The sequence below is a fragment of the Lissotriton vulgaris genome, chromosome 5 (genome assembly GCF_964263255.1).
Source record: "Lissotriton vulgaris chromosome 5, aLisVul1.2, whole genome shotgun sequence".
Lineage (NCBI taxonomy): Eukaryota > Metazoa > Chordata > Amphibia > Caudata > Salamandridae > Lissotriton > Lissotriton vulgaris.
In genome coordinates, this window is record NC_141693.1 from 847228137 (window position 1) to 847251632 (window position 23496).

The 23496-nt window shown below is 41.7% G+C and overlaps 1 protein-coding gene across 1 annotated transcript in view; it reads left to right on the top strand.

Moving 5' to 3' along the window:
- Window positions 1–23496, top strand: part of MYPN (myopalladin) — a 2267856-nt gene that overhangs the window by 537604 nt on the left and 1706756 nt on the right. The window lies entirely within an intron of this gene.

The window sequence follows — 23496 nt, forward strand, 5'->3', positions numbered from 1 at the left end:
TTCAGTGAGTTGTACATCTATGCCAGTTCTGCATGCATATATTTGCCTGTGCACAGCAGTTTGCAATACATATAGTAAAACACTACTCATAGGTTAATGGCCCTCTAAAACGGTGTTTCCCAAACTGTGGTGTGAAAGTCCAAGCAATAAATAAATATTCCTTTAAATTCTATATTTATCTTGTCACAGTTGCTGTGCTTCAAAGACAGACACCAAATTTCTCACTAGTCAAGACAGACAAATGAGTGCTTATTTATTAACAAGGAGATTGGGGTTTGAAAACTCCTCCCACTTTGAAGTCAGAGAAAGAAAAGTAAAGAGAATTGTGTGACAATCTAGCGGCACAGGGAGTGTGAAAGGAAAGGCTGTAGGATGTCATTTTTTGTAACCCACAACAAAAATGAAAATTAAGTTTCCTCATGTTTCGCAGCGTCTTTGCTAGACAATCATTCTACAGTGTTGCTGCCACCAGGACCTTATTATATGGATTTGTGATTTCTCTTAAAGAATACTTACTCCCATGTGAGACTTCTGGGGAACAGTTTGTGACTACACATAAGCCTTCTGAAATTGAGTCACTTTGGGAAAACAAACTTTTGAGCTAATTTTGAACCGTGATTGTTAGTTATTGGAGACATCAGAGAAATTGTTTAATGCGAATTTAGGGTTACTTCTCTTGCAGGAAGACTTATTGCATGTGCATATAAATATGTGCTAAAAGCTAAAATTGTGTTTAGCAAGTGATATTTGACATGACAAGCAGACCAGATATGCACTAAATTCTATTACTGTTAGGGAGCGCATGTTCTTGAAATTGAATGCAGTTATCTAGTTCATAAGGAAGGACGGTTATTTAATATTTATAGTTACTAAAATCTTGTTATGGTTCAGTTTTCGGAAATACCACCTTCACTTCAGACCAAATAAATTTGGTTACTTACAGAAACTATTATGGTATATCATTTTCACTTTTAAGGTTAGATACAAGACCATAATAACATATTAAGATATTTCATCTTGCCTTTAGATATCCACTTTAACCTACAGATGTAAGTGTTCAGCAAAATGACAAGGCATAGTGGTGATATCCAGTGTATAAGTTTTCTTTCTCTAACCCCCTTTCCCTTTTCTACTACTGGCCAACATATTCTTATTGATTATGGTTTGTGGTGGATGTGGGGTGAGAAATATAAGTGCATAACATAACCCCTGTTTGATCAGAGTATAAGGTTAGTGCTTTCTGACCAGACATCTCTAACATGACCCTATCCATATTGGTATGCTGTTCAAGTTTGTATTAAACAAAATAGGTGCAAATGCTGCTAACTATAGAAAAGACAACTATTTAGTCAAAACATACGGATAAGACGATATGTTTGATAGTTTTTAATCCGAATCATTTATTTCTTCCTTATTTTTGAATAAGGATAAAAACAATTTCAATTTAGAGAGAGTCTACCCGTTTCTCCAATCGGATTTCTATGCAAAATCAGAATCCAGGAAATATTTGCAACAATACCAAGGAAGATCTTTCAACAAATTCATAACCTTTTCTCATACATCATCATATGGCAGCTCTAGTGAAGGTGAAAATTCAAATCCTCAAAGAAATTATAACAGACGAGGCGGCCACCAACAGCAACATCAAGGATTCCAGCAACAACATCAAGGATCTTTTTTAGCGAGAGGCCAAACAAAACAGCGGGGAAAGACCAGGAACACCCCCCAACCATGGGAAATGTCGACAAGACGGCAAAACTACAAGAATTAAGTCCATCGCCAATATTAAATCTGTCTGGAAAAATACTTACGACAGATGAGGAGTCAATTTTGAGAAAGGGACTCACGTTAGTTCCATCCAAACACACTGACTTCATCAAACTCAAGACAGAAGTGATTGAATTTTGTCGAGAATTGAGATTAAAATCATTTTTTGCAGGCAATATTTACCAGCCATCCTTAGAAACAACAGGACTACGAAACAAATCATCCTTTTGCCCCCCAACCAATAAAGTTCATAAAGAAAAATTCACAATTGAACGCACTTTATTATCTGCAGTAACCCAAATGGAAGACAAAAAGAAATGGATTAAATACAACATATCAAAAGTGGAGTCAGTAGCTTTATCCAGTTTAAAAGCAGACACTTCGGTCATTATCAAACAGGCCGATAAAGGTGGGTCAATTGTCATCTGGGATAAGGAATTATACATACAAGAGGTACGAAGACAATTAAGTGATGAGACGTGCTATCGCAAAATTAATAAAGATCCAACATCTGACTTGAAGAATGAACTATTTGCCCTACTAGATGCAAGTTTCGAACAAGGATTTCTTGGCAAAAAGGAGTTTGAATTTCTTAAAACCAAACATCCAAGAACTCCCATATTATATGTATTGCCAAAAATACATAAAAATGAAACTTCTCCCCCTGGCCGCCCGATAGTTTCGGGCTGTGGATCCCTACTGGAACCCATTTCTAAGTTCGTCGATTTTTTCTTAAAGCCTTTTCTCCACCAGATTAAATCGTACATACAAGACACAACTGATTTTATCAACAAACTTTCAGTTATTGATTTTGACAAAAATGTTCATTTAATGGTTACGATGGACATCACTTCTCTATATACCCAAATACCCAAAGATGAAGGTATTAATGTCCTTGAAGCATATCTGGAGGAACGTGAAAGACCACATAAAGTACCAACTGTATTCATAAAAAAACTTGCGGAATTTGCATTAAAGAAAAATTACTTCAATTTTAATGGAGAGTTTTTCTTTCAAGTAGGAGGAGTGGCCATGGGTTGCCCTTTTGCCCCTGAATTGGCTGTGCTGTTCATGGCGAAGTATGAGGACACATTTGTCTATAACAACAATCCCTTTGCACAATGGATAACACAGTGGTATCGGTTTATAGACGACATCTTCTTTGTGTGGAGAGGGTCAGAAGAAAATCTAAAAAACTTCCATGAATGGATAAATAACAGAATGCCCACAATCAAATTCAGCATGGAATATTCCAGAGACAAAATGCCATTTTTGGACGTTGAGGTTTATCCTTCAAGTGGAGGGTTAGTAACAACGCTGTACAAAAAAACAACTGATCGGAACAAAGCCCTACATTTCGGAAGCAATCATCCGCGCAGCCTCAAGGACAATCTTCCATATGGGCAATATCTACGGATACGGAGCAATTGCACAGAAAAAGAAGAGTATTTACGACATGCAGAAATCCTCACTTCCAACCTCAAACAACGTGGATACCCTAAAAAATCAGTGAAAAGAGCTTGGTGGACACCAAGAGAAAGTCTACTGGAAAGAAGATCCAAAAAGGAAACTGAAAGAATAGTATTCGTATCCACCTTTTGCCCGAATTCAAATGCTTTGAAAAAATTGGTAAAACAAAATTGGCATTTGTTAAGAAAGTTAGATCCATCCTTTGAGAAGGTACCCCTTTTCGCATTAAAAAAAAATCATAGCATCGCTAATCAACTAGTGAGAGCAGCACTTCCAGAAGTCAAGAACCCAGACCTATGCACTATGTTGTGTCTACCGCCCATTCAAGGCCACCATAGATGTGGCACTTGTTCATGCTGTGATTCTACACAAGAAGGTAAAGTTTTTACACACAATCAAACGAATTGGAAACATGAGGCGTTTTCAAATTGTAAAACTCGTTATGTGGTGTATGGGATCATATGCCCATGCAACCTTCTGTACATTGGCAAGCCCAATCAAGAGGTGCGCCTAAGAATCCAGCAACACAAATCAAGAATAAAAAACAGTGTTGCGAATGCACCTTTGGTAATCCATTGGAAAGAAAAAAATCACAAGGCATCAGAAATTTCATGGACAGTAATTTCAAAAGTGGAAAATGACGCAAGAGGCGGAGATTTGGATGCGAAACTCACAAGAAGAGAAGCTATGCTTATAGTCAAGTTCAATACAGCCCTGACAGGATTGAACGAACTATCAGAAATGTTCAAACTATAATACCTCCCAGGAATAGGGCAAACGGACCAGCAGGCTTCACAATCTGAGCCATTTTTTGATCAGCACTGCATCTCCCACTCATCCCCACGCGGAACACTCACATGAACTGACCAAGCCTGGCCACATAGACAAAGACACGCATTGTCGATTTGTACCAGAAAGGACACACGAGTAAAAAATATACTATTTGACTGAGGTCCATTAATATGTCAACACAGGCATGCACCAAGCAAGCTCATAAACAGCACAAAAAGAGGGCACATCATTGAAGGCTATAACAATCACCAAACCAAGCCCTTGTTTACCTAACCAATGCGGTCAACTAACCTCATGAATAATCGATATATCAAGTTTGAAATGGTTCAAAGAACAGTGTATCAATTGCAGACTACATTTCCCATGTTCCCAGTCTGAGTAGTTAGATGCATGCGAGTCGAACCAGTTCGAGGTAATTCTTATGAAAATCCACCAGTCAGAAACTATATGTCAGTCCTTGATTTTATATAAGAGAACAAATTTCACCAAAAGATACAATTTTACTGGGACCACAACATCCTTCTAAAATTAATCTTTCGGTTCAACAAATACCAATTAACGAATTAATTCAACTAATAAACCTTTATTTCGTTAGTAAATGTTCGGCGATCATTTTTCTCAAATATCGGCACCTCACGGGACTACACTTCCCATGATCCTATGCGGACCAGGAAGTGAATGCGATCAAGAACGCGTTTGAAGTTGGAATACAAGGACTCCACAGCCGTTTAAACAAAGTAAGTGTTTCTCCATTTATTGTATGCCCAATGTCAGCCACGCTGTGAAAAGTACACGGGACAGTAATTTCTAACCTTGGGTCCCCCGCTTTATCTCACAGAATCCAACTCGGAAATTCGGCGACACTGTACACAACGCGCCTGACTCTCTACTTCAGGTAAGCGCAGTGGCAGTCGCAAACAATCCGAAAAACCAGTAAATCCAAGACATAGATATTAATGGGCATTCTTTTGCATTGTAGAACATTGAGAGTCAGGCAGCATAATCAAGATCACACAAATATACAAGTAAGTGAGTGTGAATGGTTGAGTGGACAACAAGTACTTGAAGAACCAACCAGTTGTTGATTATGGTTTTCTTTGTATTTGTAGCTGTTGACTTCGTGGACATTCCCATTTAACTCTGATACATGCGAGGTAGGTGTAGAAACTTTGAGTGTTGGGGACAGGCAGCGTAGAGGCAGTCACCATAAAATTCTAAAAGCCACCTTTTGTGCTTCCATTACAGATATTGGTCCTGATGAGAACTCACAAATGACACAAGTTCGAAACGCGTAGACCTCATGACTTTATGTTATAAGCCAAAATCACAAAATTAACAATTGAATACAAATTAAAAATTGTGTATATATTTGTTTCTAAACATTTATTTGCTTTCTGTTGAGAATATTGAGATTCCAGCTTATATAGCACCATTGATGTTTCTTTGTGTTGTTTGTATTTGGTATGATTGATGAATGAATGTGGATGAATGTACAATAGAATGTGAATTTTTGTAAATAGGAGAATTGTTTTTGATACATTGAATATTACATTGTATGTTGTGTACACCAGGTTTTAATATTTGCATGAAAATCTGTAAAATCTATACCCAAATAAGAGTAAAAAAAATTCAAAAATAAGGAAGAAATAAATGATTCGGATTAAAAACTATCAAACATATCGTCTTATCCGTATGTTTTGACTAAATAGTTGTCTTTTCTATAGTTAGTGGCATTTGCACTTATTTTGTTTATTACAAGCTTGTGGCAAGCTATGCCGTTGGGAGCCCAGACCCAGTGGTTGTGTTTCGGTTCAAGTTTGTATAGCACTAACCGCCGTTATTTGGGAAGATCTAGGAAGGCCATCATTCTGACTGGTGGAAATGTTTTTTGTTGTTGTTGGCGTTTGAATTTACAATATTGTAAGTTGCAAATGTTTTGCATGAGTTTGTGTGAAAGTAAAACAAGGAACATCTTTGTGTTTTTTTATGTGTTTAGGTGAATATGATGAAGGACTTTCGGTTAAAAGATTTAAATTGCCCGGTTCTCATCTAGAATACATTATATTATTTATAGGCGAATTACAACCCAGGATGGAGCCTTATGTAGGCATGGGCGGAAAATCCGTTACGCTCGCGGATTTTGCGGATTTTCGGGAAATCCGCAATCCGCGAGATTTGCGAATTTCCCGCAAAATCCGCAAATCCGCGAGCAGCGGATTTTGCTCGCGCTGCTCGCACTGTTCGCGTGAGTTCGCGCCCCGCGAATAAGTGCAAAATTGCAGAAATACGATCTTAGCAAAACTGAAAGTAACTACTTACCAGGTTCAAAAGTTCAGGCACATCATTAGTAGCCATTTCCTGTAGTGCTTCCTGAGGGGCCCCTCCAGAGTTCAGTTGCCAGTTGAAACTATTATGTGACCCTGCTCTGAACCTCAGAATAGTTACACATATGCCACAAAGGTCCTGAATTACAGCTAAGGGAGACAAGCAGGAGCCAGGCTGGAAGTTAAAATCCATTAATCAGCCCCTAATTCATTATTGTCAGTTGGGGCAGGGCAGGTGTTGTAACTATTTTTGCAACAATGAAAGCACTTAGCAAGTGCAAAAGATCACTAATCAGGGCGCACTAAGGAAGCAGGTGCCAGCTAAAAAAATATTCTGTGACACATTAATCAGCCCCAAATTAATTCAGGTCACTTGAGGCAGGGAAGGTGTGCTTTGCTTTGCCGAAAATAATGTACACTGGACAACCAGAGGGTGTGGTGATGAAACAGAGGGTGGCATGGGTGGGCCAGAGGGTGGCATGAGTAGTCAGAGAGTGGCAGTGGTGACAGAGAGTGGCAGTGATGAAGAAGAGTGTCCCAAACAGGCTGGACACGTAGAAACAACAAGTTCGCAAAACTTGCGACCCGACAGGTAAGTTCGCAAATTGCGAAATTGTAAAAACCCTCGCGAACTGGCAGAAACACGGGCGAACACAAAAAAAAAAATCCGCAAATTCGCGGGAATTCGCGGATTTTGCGGATTGCGAATCCGCAAATCCGCAAAATTCGCGGATTGCCAATCCGCAAAATCCGCTCATGCTTAGCCTTATGCTACATTTTTGTGTAATTAAGGGTGACAAATGTTGGTGTTGGCTTTAGCTGCATGTTTCTAGGCTGTATGCTGGCTGTATTTAGGCTGTATGTTGTTGATGGTGCTATTGATTTGAAAGTGCTTTACCAATTATGCAACTCAATTGCATGTTGTGTGCAAGATGATGAAGGGTTCTAGCTGGGTTCTACTATCTGAATATGATCATTTGTAGATGAGATTGAAACAATGGTGTGTGGTGTTGTTGTTGGGAACAGAACAGGTTATCGGAGATGTGTTGGTTGGGTGTGTAGTAAGGCCATCTATAGTGAATTGACTGTAGGTTTCTTTGTCGGGTTTTGGTGTGAATGAGAGTTCTCAGGGAAAAATATTATTTTGCAAAAAACGGATCACTGATAAACATTAGTGTGAGATGGGCTGGAACCCTCAGAGGGAAAGGTGGGCAGCCCAGGTTGTGGTGTGAGATAACAGTTACAGCAGAGAAGGAAAAGGAGAAGTGAAATACAATCTTCACAATCATAGTTACACAGTTCCTACTGCATTCATATGGTTAGCCTCAAGAAACTAATAAATGTAAAAAAAGCCAATTTGTAGTCATGCTCTAGTACTTACCGGTAATCTTTCTTACTCCGGGTCACGTTGTCCTCGTCCCATTCATTGACAATGTGGAGATAGACATCTCCTGATAGAAAAAAAGACCGGAGGCATACAGGGCCCCTAATACTGCCCCTTCCACCAGAAGTACATAAGCACTACTTACCCAGCATCCTGCCTGTAAAACCAAACCCACACAGGAAGGCCGGCCACCCGGGAGGGAGGGAGGGGCGTATGAATGGGACGAGGACAACGGGACCCAGAGTAATGAAGATTACCGGTAAGTAATAGAGCATTACCCCAGGTCCCATATGTCCTCGTCCCATTCATTGACAATGTGGAGAATACCAAAGCAGAGACAAATGGCCTTCTGAACCAGCCAGCCCACCAGGAAACCTCACCAAGAGAGCAGCCAGAGGGAGCAAAAACAAGGGGGAACTGCACGAGGCATCCGGCCAGTAAGCCAGAATAGGCCAGAAAGGGACAAAACCCAGGACGGGAACTGAGCCAAGGAGAACAGAAGGCCACAACCCCAACAAGGAGTCATCCAACCATAAAACTGGAATCTGAACAGGCCCCAGTAAAGCACGAGCAGCACCACCAGGGCCGCCAAGGACAGCCATCAAGCACCCACCCCAGAAGGAGAAGCCACAGCGAGAGCCCAGGAGCAGGCAAAGTCACAAAAGATGGGGAAACAGGAGCACAAACCCCAGAACGAGGCCACACAAGGCCCAAAGAGACAGCAGGGCCAAACCTCAACAAGGAAAAAAGGCCGCAAACCAAATCAGGGCCGGACACCAAACCACAGCAGGAGCAGCGGAAAAGACCCCAGGGCGTACAGCACCCACGACCCAGAGCCTTACATCTCTTCCTGATCTAATAAGAGATTCCCCTTCATCGAGGGTGGGGTCCCGGGTCCTTCCCCCACTACAGGTGACTACCCCTGTGCTGGTCGCAGGGGGCTTACTTCTCATTCCCTCTCCACATAGATGACTACAAGCATATGTGTTTCCCTCGGTTTGGTTGGGGTTTTTGTCTTTTATTTTTATATCTCTTTCTTTTCACTTAGTTGCTGAGGTTTTATTGCTCTGCAAATGAAGATGTTGAAATATTTTGGAACTAAGCTTATGGGCCCTGTGCTCTACTGGTTCGGATGTCATAGGTTTATATTTGGACTCAGCGCAGGGTTCCCTCCTTTGACTAGTTCACAGGAATAATCTGAAACTTGTTACGAAACTGTGTCTGTATATAGCTATCTATTGCTCGAATTGTGCTCATGTGAAAAAAGATTGAATTCACTCCGGTTTTTACAAAATGCTTGTCATCTTTGAATACAATTCAGTAAAAAAATCTTCACAATAACAAAAAACAGTAACCCTCTCTGCTCCCACTGCAAGAAGTTATGCATTATAATGCCCACCCCAGTAGAACTAATAATGAACTCATGGCTATCGCTACTACAAAGATGTCTTTTAGGATGGACTCTACACCGCTCCAAAATACTTCTATCCTGAGGCACTGAAAGAAAATATGGTCATCATTAGCTTTTATGAAGCCACACCTGCTGCACCTGGAGGTGGCGGATGGGGCAAACTTTGCCATTTTTACTAGCATCCAATCCAATCCATCAATAGTGAAAAAATGGTTCTGCTTTAGATTGGCCGGGTTAAGGACAGGATATAAAAGTTTCAGAGTCACACCAGGCTGATAGAAAATCCACCTCTTGAAAGGCATCTCCGCACACCAAGTGCATTGATTTTGAATTCCTTTTGTCTGCTGCCAAGAATCTCCAATACCATGCTACACCTCATTTCTTTTAGACCTTATATCCTGGAGGGAGAACTCGAAATCCCAGCCCCTTCCAACCTCCTGTTTCAAGGCCACAAACCAGGAAAAGAGTTTCACACATTTAAACCTACATAGACTATCCCCAACTTTCGCTCGAAGAACTTCCCAGGGGAGGATCCCTTGCGTTGTTATTAATTCTCCCCAGGTGGCAATCCCAGCCTGTCTTAGTGGAAAGCTAAGCCCATCCATCATGCATTCTGGAATACCCTGAGAGTCCCATATTGGAGCAAAGTTATGATGTTATCCTATACTGAGCATTTTCCTCAACCTTCACCAGAGATTCGGTGAGGAACTTAAAACCTTCAATCACACCTTTTCAAAGAATTTAGGGGTACCAAACTTATACAAGAACTCAACATCACACACCTCCCTAACCATGTCACCTACAAGGATTCTCCAAGTAGAATTTTCAGGTTTTCCTATTAACATCTGAAAACTATTAAACTAAAATGCTATGCAGTACATTTTGAGATCTGGAAGAGCCAGACCACCCTTATGGAGCCTACGCCTAAGCTTTTTCCATGACAGTCTGAATCCCCTGGAGCTTGGTAATGTAAGAGGAATACAGTTAAAAAGGTATGTCAATTTGGGTAGCATTGACATCTTTATTAAATTTACACGCCCATGGATTGTTAGAGGCAGATTCTCCCACCTAGAGAGCAATACGTCTACCTCCCTGGCGACTCTGTTTTAGGTTACACAGGGGGATTTCATCCACTGCATGACAGTCATAATCCCTCATTTAATTTATTTCCAAGCTACCTTCTCCCTCCATCCTTCTACATTCCAACACATTATTCCAGATTTGGAGTAATTCACTAAGTACCCCAAAAAGACGCTAAATTCTGCAACCAGCTGCTGCACCCTTGGGACAGTTACGACAGGGTCTGACATGTAGATTAACAAATCATCAGCATACAGCACAATCATACTGCTATAGGATGATGAGCAAAAGGGGGCTACCTGTCTGTCTGTCTTTAGCAGCTGCACCAAAGGCTCAATGTAGATATCAAACAACAATGGTGACAGGGGCCAGCCCTCCCACATACCCCATAAAATACTAAAACTACTTTTTTAAACACAATCAAGAAGGATATTAGCTGACAAATGATCATATAGCTTCCGGAGGGTGTACATGAAACCAGGACCATATATCATGGCTCCCAAGACCTCCCATAAATACAACCAACATACCCGATCAAATGCCTTGACTAAGTCTACCGCGACTAGAGCCAAGGGAACAGAGCGAGTCTTAGCAAGGTCTTTTGTGCCTATCAATTGCTGAGTGAGCTCCTGAATTTACCTCTTTAGAATAAACCCTTTCTGATCTATATGGATCTGCTGGGGGGCAAGTTTAGCCAATCTCCCCGCTAAAATGCCCATAAAGATTTTATGGGCTTTCAGCAGAGAAATTGGCCGATAGGTGTCTGCTTTACTAGGATCCTAAAGGGTTTTAAAAACAAGACTATTATGGCCTCTTTCCCTGTTTTTTGGATCTGGCCCTCCGGCGGAATATTGAATTAAACATACTCTACAAAACTTGAACCAGCTCTTCAAATAAGAGCTTAGACACTTCAACCAGTAGGGCATCCGAGCCTGTGACCTTACCATTCCTGCTCAGGAGCCCACATGAGCGTATCTCTTCCTTAGTAATAGTGGCATCCATACCTTCTCCAAACCTTCTCTACCTTCCGTTGTCAATCTCGTCAATTGCACTTTTCCCAGCCAGACCCTAAGCAAGTCTTCATGGGGATGCACCTCCTCTGTATATAACTCAGCAAATAGGGATACAAGACAGGATGTATTTCCCCTGTCCTATCCAAAACATTGCCCTTTGAGTTATTTACTAACTGTCTATCAAATTTCTTGACCTGTCTGCCCCTTCCCTTCCATGCAAGTAGTGCCCCCGCTTTCTCTCCATACTCAAAATTCCTCATACACCCGGTTTGCCATTACTCCCTACACTTCATGTCCAGGGTAATTCTATAATTCTTCCTCGCCTCTTCCAATTGCCTTAGCAACTGCTCCCTTTCTGTGTTTGACCTAAGGCCTGGCTGTTGAAGATCTGCCTCCAAACCCCCCACTCTACCTTCTATTCTTTTAAGATCTAATCTCTCAGTCTTGTTCTTAAAATGGGCCCGATTTTGCAATACCCCTCTAAGAAATGCCTTAAAAGTGTCCCAAACTACATTAGGGGAGGTTGATCCACATTATCAAAAAAATAGCCCTCACTAGCTTGTTTGAAGGCCTCAGTTACCTCAGAATCCAGGAGAATGGCCCTTTTCAATGCCCACCTTGCCCTTAGCCAGCCACTATAGCCCTTTTAAGATACACTGATCCTCAGCATGGTCCAAAATATGACCAGGTAAAATTCCGGACTGCCTTCGTGTCTTCATCCAAGGCTCTATCCAAAAAGATGTAATCTAATCGAGAAAAGTGGTCATATTTTTGCTATGAAACGTAAAACCCTGCCTAGCCCTCATAATGTGCCTCCAAACATCTACCAAAGCTAAATTCTGAAACACTTTTTTTTAAAGACATTTATGTCTTTCAAAAATAAGTGTTTAACTAAATGTTTGGCCTCTCTGGGCATCTACTGATTTCATATGCCTAGCACTATAAAACAATGTTAAACTATCATAACTGAGTAGCTCCCCTTGCTGTTTTCTAGGACCTATATGGCCTAACATGAACCATTGTTATCTCACACAGGAGGCATGGGCATGATTCTTTGAAGTAGACCTATTCTTTGAAGTAGACCTATAGATAGGTCTACTAGGATCAAGAAGGACTATAATGTTCCCCAGATAATTATTGGCGATGCAACCTCTACTAGGTTCCACTCCAAATTGGATAAGTGTTGGTGATCATCAATGTTAGGACCATAAAAAGGAGCACATACAAACTCAGCTTTCCTGCATCCCAAAATTGCAATAATCCATCTCCCAGTGTTATCACTTTTTGTGGGTTTTATCACTGCTCCCACTCCTCACCTCATCAAAATAGCCACTCCCTTACAATGATCTTTTTGCTCAGAGACTACATATTTTTTATCCATCTACACTTAGAAAAAGGGTCTTGCCACAAAATGAATAAAATGAGCAAGTCAAAATGTACAATTAACATATTAAAGAAACTCATAGCTGAGGCAGTAAGTGAGGTTCAATTTATGGTAGGACAATATGGAAAAGTTAGCATTTATTTAAATTCAGGAAAGCAAGTAATTTGGTGCAATACTAGGTATGGTCTGACTATCCAAAGTGAATCATGGGGAAATTAAAACTCTGCTGCTGGAATGTGGCGGGTCTTAACGATAAGGGGAAGAGGGCACAGTTATATCAAATAATACATCAAGACTCATGTGATATTCTTTGTCTACAGCAGACCCCCATTCCAATAGGTGAAATAGAGCTGTTAAAAATACCAGGTTTTAACATTCTTGATATAACCACACAGACATCTAAGACTCGAGGTGTTGTCATTCTAGCAAGGACTTTTTTGGGCAAACCCACGCGAAAATTGGCAGATCCACATGGTAGGTGAGTTATAGTACAGCTTTATATAGGCATTACTATCTGCTCGATTTATGGGTCAAATCTGGATGACCCGGCTTTATTTAATGACCTAGAACTTGAGCTGGCATCCTGGAATGGGCCTCTGGTCATTTGTGGCGATTTTAATATAACACTGGACCACTCACAGAATAGACAAATACAGCAGGTATTTACTGGACGTAAGCCCAAAGTATTTAGGGCAGTACTGTAATTTATGGGCAGCCACAACCTAAGTGATATCTGGAGCCTGAGAAATAATAAGGACCTTGGCTATACGTATTTTTCCTACCCCCACAACAAATACGTACGTATTGACTACATAATGTCAACTACTGATATTGCCCTAAATGCTGTGATAACCAAAGCCCCTAAGACAATATCAGATCATAACGCTCTTTTCATTGTTTTTGATGTTGCCAGCTATAAGAGGCCATATTTTCAATGGTCATTTGACCGCAAGCTTCTCATTAATCAAGAATATATAGAGTATATAAAATTATGGACAAAGGAATTTTTTGATTGTAACCAATACAGTGCACCTAGGTTGGCTGTTTGGGACTGTTACAAAGCCGCCCTAAGGGGGGAAATTATCTCTTTTTTGGCCAAACGTAAAAAAGACCGTGATAGGCTGGCTGAACAGCTAAATACAGAACTAATAAACTTAGAGCAGCTGCACGCTACCGAGATTCATCTTGGAGAGCAAGCTGAAGATACCCTGTGTAAGATTTTAGACTTAAAAGCTGAGAATAATAGTGATCTATCGCAAAAAGCAGCAGAAATTCTCCAGGCAAATCGGAATAAAATATACGAAAACGGAGAAAACGTGGGGAAACATCTGGCCCTTAAAACTCGCCAGAAGCAATCACACAATGCTATACAATCTATTGATTATGAAGGACATAAACATACTTCCTCGGCAGGCATTGTAGCGGCATTTCAAGACTATTACCAGAAGTTGTACCAAAATGAAGACCAACTGCTAATACCTAACACTAAAGATTTTTTGAATAATTGGCTTGCTGAAACAGACCTTTGCAAGGCTATTGATGATATAACCAGGGATGACCTTGAAAAAGAGATCTCAATTACTGAGGTGGAGTTAGCACTATTAGAACTAGCTACCGGAAAAGCCGCAGGACCAGACAGAATCCCTATAGACCTTTAAAAGTTGCTTAGAAACCTGATTGTACCATATTTACTGGATCTATTTCTTGGCGTGCAGTGGCATGGTAACCCGCCCGAGTCATGGAAACAAACAAATATCGCCATCTTTCCTAAAAAAGGTAAACCACCTGAGTTAACTTCTTCATATCGTCCAATCTCACTTATTAACTCGGATTCGAAGATTTACGCCAAGGTTCTGGCCAACCGGATCAGTGGGATTGTCGAACATCTGGTCTCCCCCTGGCAGCAAGGCTTCATTCCCGGTAAGAGCAAGACAGACCATACTCGTAGAGCCATCTCCCTATTTGACATCATGGGAGTAAAGGGGGGCCAGATGTCGATGATCCTACTTGATGCGGAGAAGGCCTTTGGCCGGGTCTCATGGCAGTTCCTATGGGAAGTATTAGAATTAAATAATCTTGGCCCAGTCTTCATAAAATCTATTAAAGCACTCTATATTGATCCCAAGGCAAAAATTATGGCGAGGGGCAACGAGTCAGAGTCTATTAACATCCAGAGGGGCACGCCGCAAGGATGCCCGTGTTCCCCAATCCTATTCGCTCTTTATATTAATCCATCATCCTTAAACTTCTTACCCCCCCAGTAATCAAACCAGTTAAAGTTGGCACGTATAGTACCAAAGTACTCGCATACGCTGATGACGTGGCGGTATTAACACCAAACCCCACAGAGGCAATCGATGAGATTGAATCAATCACACGGTCTTTTGGTTCATATTCAGGGTACTCCTTGAATAAAGATAAGACGATGGTCATATGCACCGAGAACACATCTTTTGTAAGCCTGTATAGAGTCAACAATGCGACATATCTAGGTGTAACCATCTCTCCTAAAGTAAATGAAATTAATCAACTTAACTATGATCCGCTTATCAAGAAAGTTAAAAAAGACCTTGTTAGAGTTAACAACCTTCACCTATCAATAATTGGCAGGGGGAATTACCTTAAAATTAGTGTGTTTCCAAAAATGTTATATCTATTTCGGGCAATTCCATTCTTAGTTGATGATGGCATAATCAAAATCCTCGACTCCTCCATGTCAAGATTTATTTGGAATTATGGTAAAATCAGGAGGGCCCTACCCAAGTTAACTTTACCCCACCAAAGAGGAGGGTTAGCAATACCAAACGTAACATTCTACCTGTGGTCACCCCTCCTGCAACAAATGACCTCTCTCTTTGATATTAAATCACCAGTAATTACTAGCCCAAGACACGTTATATCATCAATATCTGAGCTGTTGTTAGGAGATAAAGCTAGAGGACTGCTGCTAAAACAAGTTGAACCATCTTATTTCAAAAGGATTACATTTAAGATCATCACGGATGCATGGAAAACCTGGAAGAACACCACTAAGTACTTGATAATACCAAAATACACCAAATACACTCCTCTCTGGTATAGCTCAATTATCCCGGCCCAACTTAATGATAGTACCTCTAGGAGATGGGAGAGCCTAGGGATAGTGAAAGTAGGAGATTTCCTTGGACGGGACTCTGTACCATCTTTTGAAGAATTATGCGGAAAATACCAAATCCCTTGCACTGACTGTTTGAAATTCATACAAGTTTACACTGCCCTTAGACAGTTGTCACCTAGAATAGAACTAAAGGCTGTTCCAATCTTAGATTTAATCGGTAAACGGACAACCAGGATAGGTAACATCTATGACATTTTTATGAATAACCAACCTGATGATCTAGAACAAATCAAAAAAAGCTGGGCCACTAAGTTAAATAACCCAAACATCGATGTAAACATGTCTCTGATGTTATCATCTAAGCTGTTTTTAGCTTCCAACGTAAAGGCACACATTTATAAAACAATTTATGATATCTACTTTACCCCTGCAAAACTATTTACCTGGGGCAAAAGAGTAGGAGATGCTCTCTTGGACCAGCTAATCTTATACATATGTTAGCTGATTGCCCTAAGCTAGATACGATTATAAAAGAGATGTCCCAATATTTGGCTGAAATATTTGGACAAGAATCAAGTACATCATCGACACTTTTTGTTCTGGGTTATGATGACTCTTTAGGGTACAGTAATAATGAAGCAATGTCTGTGTTTGTTGGGACAGCTGCATTTAGAATCATTTTGGCAGCGCGGTGGAAAGATTCAGACGCTCCTGCTTTCCAAGGATGGCTAAGTAGACTACTAGGAATTTACAAGCAGGAGACTGCAATTTATAAAACTAGAGGGAAAAAATCAAGAGCTCTTGGGCTCAGATATGGGCCCCTGTTGCCACCTGGTTTGATAACCAAAGAAATTTGCAGCCTCTAAGGACGAGATGGTATAGGAATGCATTACATATCAATACTTTTTGTATTCTTTGTATTTATTTATTTATTTATTTTTGTCTTTTTTCTCTCTTTTTGGGAGAGTAATTGGGCATGACCGTGATAAAATTTAAAATGAATTATGTTTTATGATTTTGACTATGTAATTTGATCTTTGGGAACGATTGAAGCAATGAACTGTCTTTTTTTAGCATTACATTGGCTATTTTTTATGAACTGTACATTTATGAACTTGCTCAAATAAAAATATTTAAAATAAAAGAAAAAGGGTCTTGCACTCACTGGCCATTAAATGGGCTTCCTGTAAAAGATTAACATGGGCTCTGACTTTCTCCTTGATAGCTCATTGCTAATATCTGCCTGTGATTTAATCTGAGGTCATTTACATTCCAGGACAACAGAGATAGCTTGTTCATTGCCCCATTGATATAATTAAATATAGTACCCAGGCCTACTTGCTGTACTAGGTTTATATAGTTAGGTGATACTGAGGACTTATTTTTTGTCATTTTTTTCACACGGCTCCCCACCCAGTGCCCAGAACCATCCCTACCCCCATGCCACTCTCCTGATCCCATCCTTGGGAACCCTCCCATGGTTTTTAGGCATAAACGCCTAGTGGGTCTCACCGGGAGGCACAAGCATAGTGAAGTACACACTATGTTGAGCTCATCCCCATCCCCTAGCAGCCCTCCCACATAAGTACGTCCCCTCCTGGTTAGCATCAAGAACCTGCTCCTGTTCTAATAAGATCAATCAATCCATCCACTTCTTCCACTGATCGATAGTTGTACATATGATTGTTCCACATTACCCGAAGCATTGCTGGAAATTTCAATTGCACTTTAGCACAATTCTTATTTTGCTCCCCCATCCTCTTTCCCAATTGCCATTGCTTCTGGTTTGTAGTGGGACAAACATCCGATCTAATGGAAAATTAATAAGAACTAGCCAAATAATAGCCATTCATTGAAGCCGTGGCCAGGGTTGCCTCTTTTACCTTACATGAAAGAAAATGAATTAGGATTTTTCTTGGCCTCTGTCTTTGAGGGTTCCTTTTGAAGACAGCAGGCTTATAACCACAGTATTTTTTACTATATCCTGACTCATAGATGTCACCTCTTCCTCCTATACTCAAGTCCGAGAGGCCACCTCCTCAAGCTTTTGAGACAAGACCGCACTGGAGGCCTGGATATCTGCTTGGTTTTTCTCAGCGATCTTAAATCTATTCCTCATCTCATCTTTTCAGCCTAAGAAGATAGAAGCCAGAGACTCCACGGTGGTGCCCTGGGTGTGCTCCCAGTATCCATTTCCTGCTGGAGGCTCCCTTCCAGAGGACTAAGCTCATCCACAGATGCAAGAGAGTCAAATCTGTTGAAGGCAGGAACCAGGGTCATAATATTAACACTCTCTGATGATACTTTATTTACTTCAGGGGGATGACCAGTCCTAGATGTATTATCCACTGTGGTTTCACCAATAACATTTTCTATACTGAAACACTGCTGGCCTGTGCCCCCACCAGCTTCTCTTCTTGCACTTTGGAGTCCCGGGATGCAAGGACCCCATATTAGGATTTAAGAGGCGGTGACAGTTACCTTTGAAGGAGGCGCTCGCCTACCTCTGCCCTGCAAGCTCTTCCACTTCGCAACTTTCCCTGCTTTTTCAACCTTTGTAATGGGATCCTCCTCTTCAGTAGCCCGCCTGGACAATGTGCTTTGCCCCCTAGTGGAAATTCGGATATCAAATTTTGACACAACCGTAGGGAGCCCAACCACTGGACCCATGGATGCAAAGTATAGCTAGAGATTTTGCCTGAAGATTTACTAGCTGCTTTTTCTAAATGTTGTTTGCCCTTCTCCATGGGCAAGAGAGAGTGAGACCACTGGGCTTCTTGTCCTACAGCGCAGAGAGGGCCTCCACACTCCTGCGGATACCTTTTAAGAAAAGCACTGCTGGCGGCTCACAAACTGGACCTAGTGCCTTCCAGCCTGCACTTGTGCTGACACCACCTCCACTCCCCTAGAACAGAACACCAACTACTTGTCACCAGCAGAGCTCTCTTGAGGCGCTCTCCCAGCGTGGATCCCTCAGTGAGGCAGGACCGACGCCCACCAGCAACGCCTCCGATAGCGATGCTTGTCGCACCTTAACCATCTGACAGATCAAAACACGCCCTGGTAGCAATCAACAGCAAAAAGAAAAAAAGCCAGAAAACGGGAGGGGGCGCACTCAGCGCTGAAAGAACATCTTCCTGGTGAGCCCACGGCTGGTTCGCTGGCAGCCACCATGTTCCCCTCTGCCTCCCTGTCACTATCTGATGTGGGGTCAAATGGTGGTCTGACCCTGGGTTGGTTCTCAAGGTGAACAGTGCTAGTGGGAGACAGTACAACCATTTCTTTTCCAATGTTACACACAGTTTACTTATTTTGTTTTTCAGAGGTCATTAAAGCCCACAAGGATGAGGTTACTTTGGGGGGGATAGCTAAGAAGAGTTTGTGTATCATTCCGAGCAAAACGTGTGAAGGGAGAAGATATTATTGACAGAAACGTGTGTGCGTAAATCGAATCTGATGCCCTCATTAATGCCCCACTGGAGCATTACCTCACAGACGAGAAAATTAGGAGCATCACAAAGGACATGAGTTTCCACTTTATCACTGGTGACGACCAGTGCAAAAATGTTTGTTGGCGCTCCCCAATGACAACCTCTGCCACTGATTCGCTCACTATCACTCTTTAACAGTGCCCCTCACATCCCCTTAAACACTCTCTCTCACATACATTTAATTAGTTCTGTAGTGCCACTCATCCAGGGTAGGGTGTCAAAACACCCCACACCACAAATACATTGCATAGAGACAGTCAGTCACAAGTGTAAATCAATGTATAAGAAATGTTTCATAAGATGCAGAACTATAAGGTATAGGAGTTATATGACATCCATACTGATAGGAAGTATAGTTTAAGAGTGCTTGGTCTAGAGAAGCACCTTAACTTAGCTGCTAGGCCTTTTCCCCTCCTGTGCTGAGCCCTTTTTTGGCAATTTAGGGTAGTGCGCGCTTAGGCCCCTGTAACTTTTTGACCACATAAGGTATCCACGCCAAATTTGCGTCCTTTTCTTCCAACATCATGTGGATTCCATAGGCGCCCACGGTTTGTGGATTCCCTTGGAGAGGTCCCAGAAAGTAACCAAAATATAGTGATTTTTTTGTTTTTTTCAGAAAAATGGGAAAAATGGGCTGCAAATGAAAGCCTCTGGGTTTTTCCCTAAAAAAGTTATCAAAAAAGGGTTTGTGGGGCTGAAATCTCCATTTTCATAGCTTTTAGGGAATGACAGTCTTTTGTCAGAGAACCGACATTTTTCACACAGTATTGGCATTTTTCTGTGACATAGCCTATTTTTGCTATTTTTAGAGCTTTCCACCTCCTTCCAGTTAATGGTAGAAAAGAGTTTGAAAGCAATAATGGATCCTGGAATGCTGTACATTTTCAAAAAGTAGCCAAAATTCTGAATTCAGAAAGGGGTCATTTGTCTGAATCCATGAAGGTTTCTTTATAGAAACTAACAGTTAAATATTGGAATTTATAACATTTGTTAAAAAAAACAGCCTTTTGTCTCAACGTTTTCACCTATAACTTTTTCTAATTTTGAGAGCTCTTGGAAAGCAATATACCGTTACATCCGTTAGACCTTCCTGGTTGTGGGGATATATAGGACTTGTAGTGTCACCAAGAACCCGACGAACCCAGATCCAAAAACTGAGCAGCAACTTGCAATGGTATTTTTTCATTTACCGGGTATAGAGCACTTTGTTTTGGAAAATGTATACATGGAAAAATCTGTATGAAAGACACCTATGTATTTCTGAATTGGGTACAAATTATAGAGTTCAGAAACAGTATATAATTGCTAATTTTCAAAATTGGGAATACTCATACTAGCATGAGAATTATTGGTCATTTTTCAAAAATATTTTTTTTAAAACACAATGTCTTTCATTGAAAGGGAGAAATGCATGAAAGCTCAATTGGTAATAACAGTTAATTTACAAATCTGATTTACCCCAATTCTCCCGATAAAAACGGTACCTCACTTGTGTGGTTCGGCCTTGTGCCTGCGACAGGAAACGGCGCAAAATGCAACGTGGTCACAACTAAATTTTGCAGTTACAAATTGACCCTTTTTTGGCAAACTGCCTACCTGTAGTTTTTGGACCCTAGCTCTGCCGGCACCCAGGAAAACTTAGCAAACCTATACATTTTTGATAAGTAGATACCCAGGAGAATTCAGGATGGGGTGACTTGACTGCCTACCCGCAGGTTTTGTTACCCAGAATCCCTTGCAAAGCTAAGAATTTGACACAAAAAAACACATTTTCCTCACATTTCTGTGGAGGAAAGTTCTGGAATCTGCGTGTATCAACAAATTTCCACCCACCCAGCGTTCCTCCATGTTTCCCGGAAAAAATGGTACCTCACTTGCGTGGGTAGGCATAGTGGCTGTGACATGAAACAGCGCAAAACGCAACGTGGTCGCACTTCAATTTCCCAGTGAAATCTTGCGCTCTTTGGACAAAGAGACTACCTTTTGTTTTTTAGCCCTAGCTCTGCCGGCACCTAGGGAAACCTAGCAAACCTACACATTTTTGAAAACTAGACACCCAGGGGAATTCAGGAAGGGGTGACTCCTCTGCCTACCCCCAGGTTTTGTTACCCAGAATCCCTTGCAAAGCTAAGATTTTGACAAACAAAAAACACATTTTCCTGACATTTCTGTGGTGGAAAGTTCTGGAATCTGCGTGGATCAACAAATTTCTACCCACCCAGCGTTCCCCCATGTTTCCTCGAATAAATGGTACCTCACTTGCGTGGGTAGGCATAGTGGCTGCGACAGGAAACAGCGCAAAACGCAACGTGGTCGCACCTCAATTTCCCAGTGAAATTTTGCGCTTTTTGGACAAAGAGACTACCTTTTGTTTTTGCGCCCTAGCTCTGCCAGCACCTAGGGAAATATAGCAAACCTATACATTTTTGAAAACTAGACACCCTGGGAAATTCAGGATGGGGTGACTCGACTGTCTACCCCCAGGTTTTGTTACCCAGAATCCCTTGCAAAGCTAAGATTTTGACAAAAAAAACAAATTTTCCTGACATTTCTGTGGTGGAAAGTTCTGGAAACTGCGTGGATCAACAAATTTCCACCCACCCAGCGTTCCCCCATGTCTCTCGGAAAAAATGGTACCTCACTTGCGTGGGTTGGCATAGTGGCTGCGACATGAAACAGCGCAAAACGCAACGTGGTCGCACCTCAATTTCCCAGTGAAATTTTGCGCTTTTTGGACAAAGAGACTACCTTTTGTTTTTGCGCCCAAGCTCTGCCAGCACCTAGGGAAACCTAGCAAACCTATACATTTTTGAAAACTAGACACCCAGGGGAATTCAGGATGGGGTGACTCGACTGCCTACCCCCAGGTTTTGTTACCCAGAATCCCTTGCAAAGCTAAGATTTTGACAAAAAAACCACATTTTCCTGACATTTCTGTGGTGGAAAGTTCTGGAATCTGCGTGGATCAACAAATTTCCACCCACCCAGCGTTCCCCCATGTCTCCCAGAAAAAATGGTACCTCACTTGCGTGGGTAGGCATAGTGGCTGCGACATGAAACAGCGCAAAACGCAATGTGGTTTCACCTCAATTTCCCAGTGAAATTTTGCGCTTTTTGGACAAAGAGACTACCTTTTGTTTTTGCGCCCTAGCTCTGCCAGCACCTAGGGAAACCTAGCAAACCTATACATTTTTGAAAACTAGACACCCAGGGGAAATTAGGATGGGGTGACTTGACTGCCTACCCCCAGGTTTTGTTACCCAGAATCCCTTGCAAAGCTAAGATTTTGACAAAAAAAACACATTTTCCTGACATTTCTGTGGTGGAAAGTTCTGGAATCTGCGTGGATCAACAAATTTCCACCCACCCAGCGTTCCCCCATGTCTCCCGGAAAAAATGGTACCTCACTTGCGTGGGTAGGCATAGTGGCTGCAACAGGAAACAGCGCAAAACGCAACGTGGTCGCACCTCAATTTCCCAGTGAAATTTTGCGCTTTTTGGACAAAGAGACTACCTTTTGTTTTTGCGCCCTAGCTCTGCCAGCACTTAGGGAAACCTAGCAAACCTATACATTTTTAAAAACTAGACACCCAGGGAAATTCAGGATGGGGTGACTCGACTGCCTACCCCCAGGTTTTGTTACCCAGAATCCCTTGCAAAGCTAAGATTTTGACAAAAAAAACACATTTTCCTGACATTTCTGTGGTGGAAAGTTCTGGAATCTGCGTGGATCAACAAATTTCCACCCACCCAGCGTTCCCCCATGTCTCCCGGAAAAAAATAGTACCTCACTTGCGTGGGTAGGCATAGTGGCTGCAACAGGAAACGGTTCAAATCGTACGGTGTTGAATTTACAATAACCAATAGCAACATTACCTTCTTTTTTGGAGGGGGGACTGAGTTTTTGGACCGGGGCTCGGCGGGCATCTTTGGAAAGTACCAAATCCAAACAGTTCTGAAAACTAGACACCCGTGGGAGTTCAGGGAGGTATGGCATGCGTGGGTCCCCCAATGTTTTCCTACCCAGAAATCCCTGCAAACCATAAATTTAGGTAAAAAAACAGTTTTCCATACATTTTTGCGTGGGATCTCGGTGTCAGCACAAATGTCCTACCACCCAGCGTTCCCCTTGTTCTCCCGAGTAAAATGATACCTCACTTGTGTGGGTGGGCCCAAGGCCTGTGTCTAAGGCAGGGGGGCTTAATTTGTAAAACTTAAATACTACTTTTTCAAAAGTCATTTTCGGACTGTTCTGCTTTGGGGCACTGTTGGACTTGGCCTTT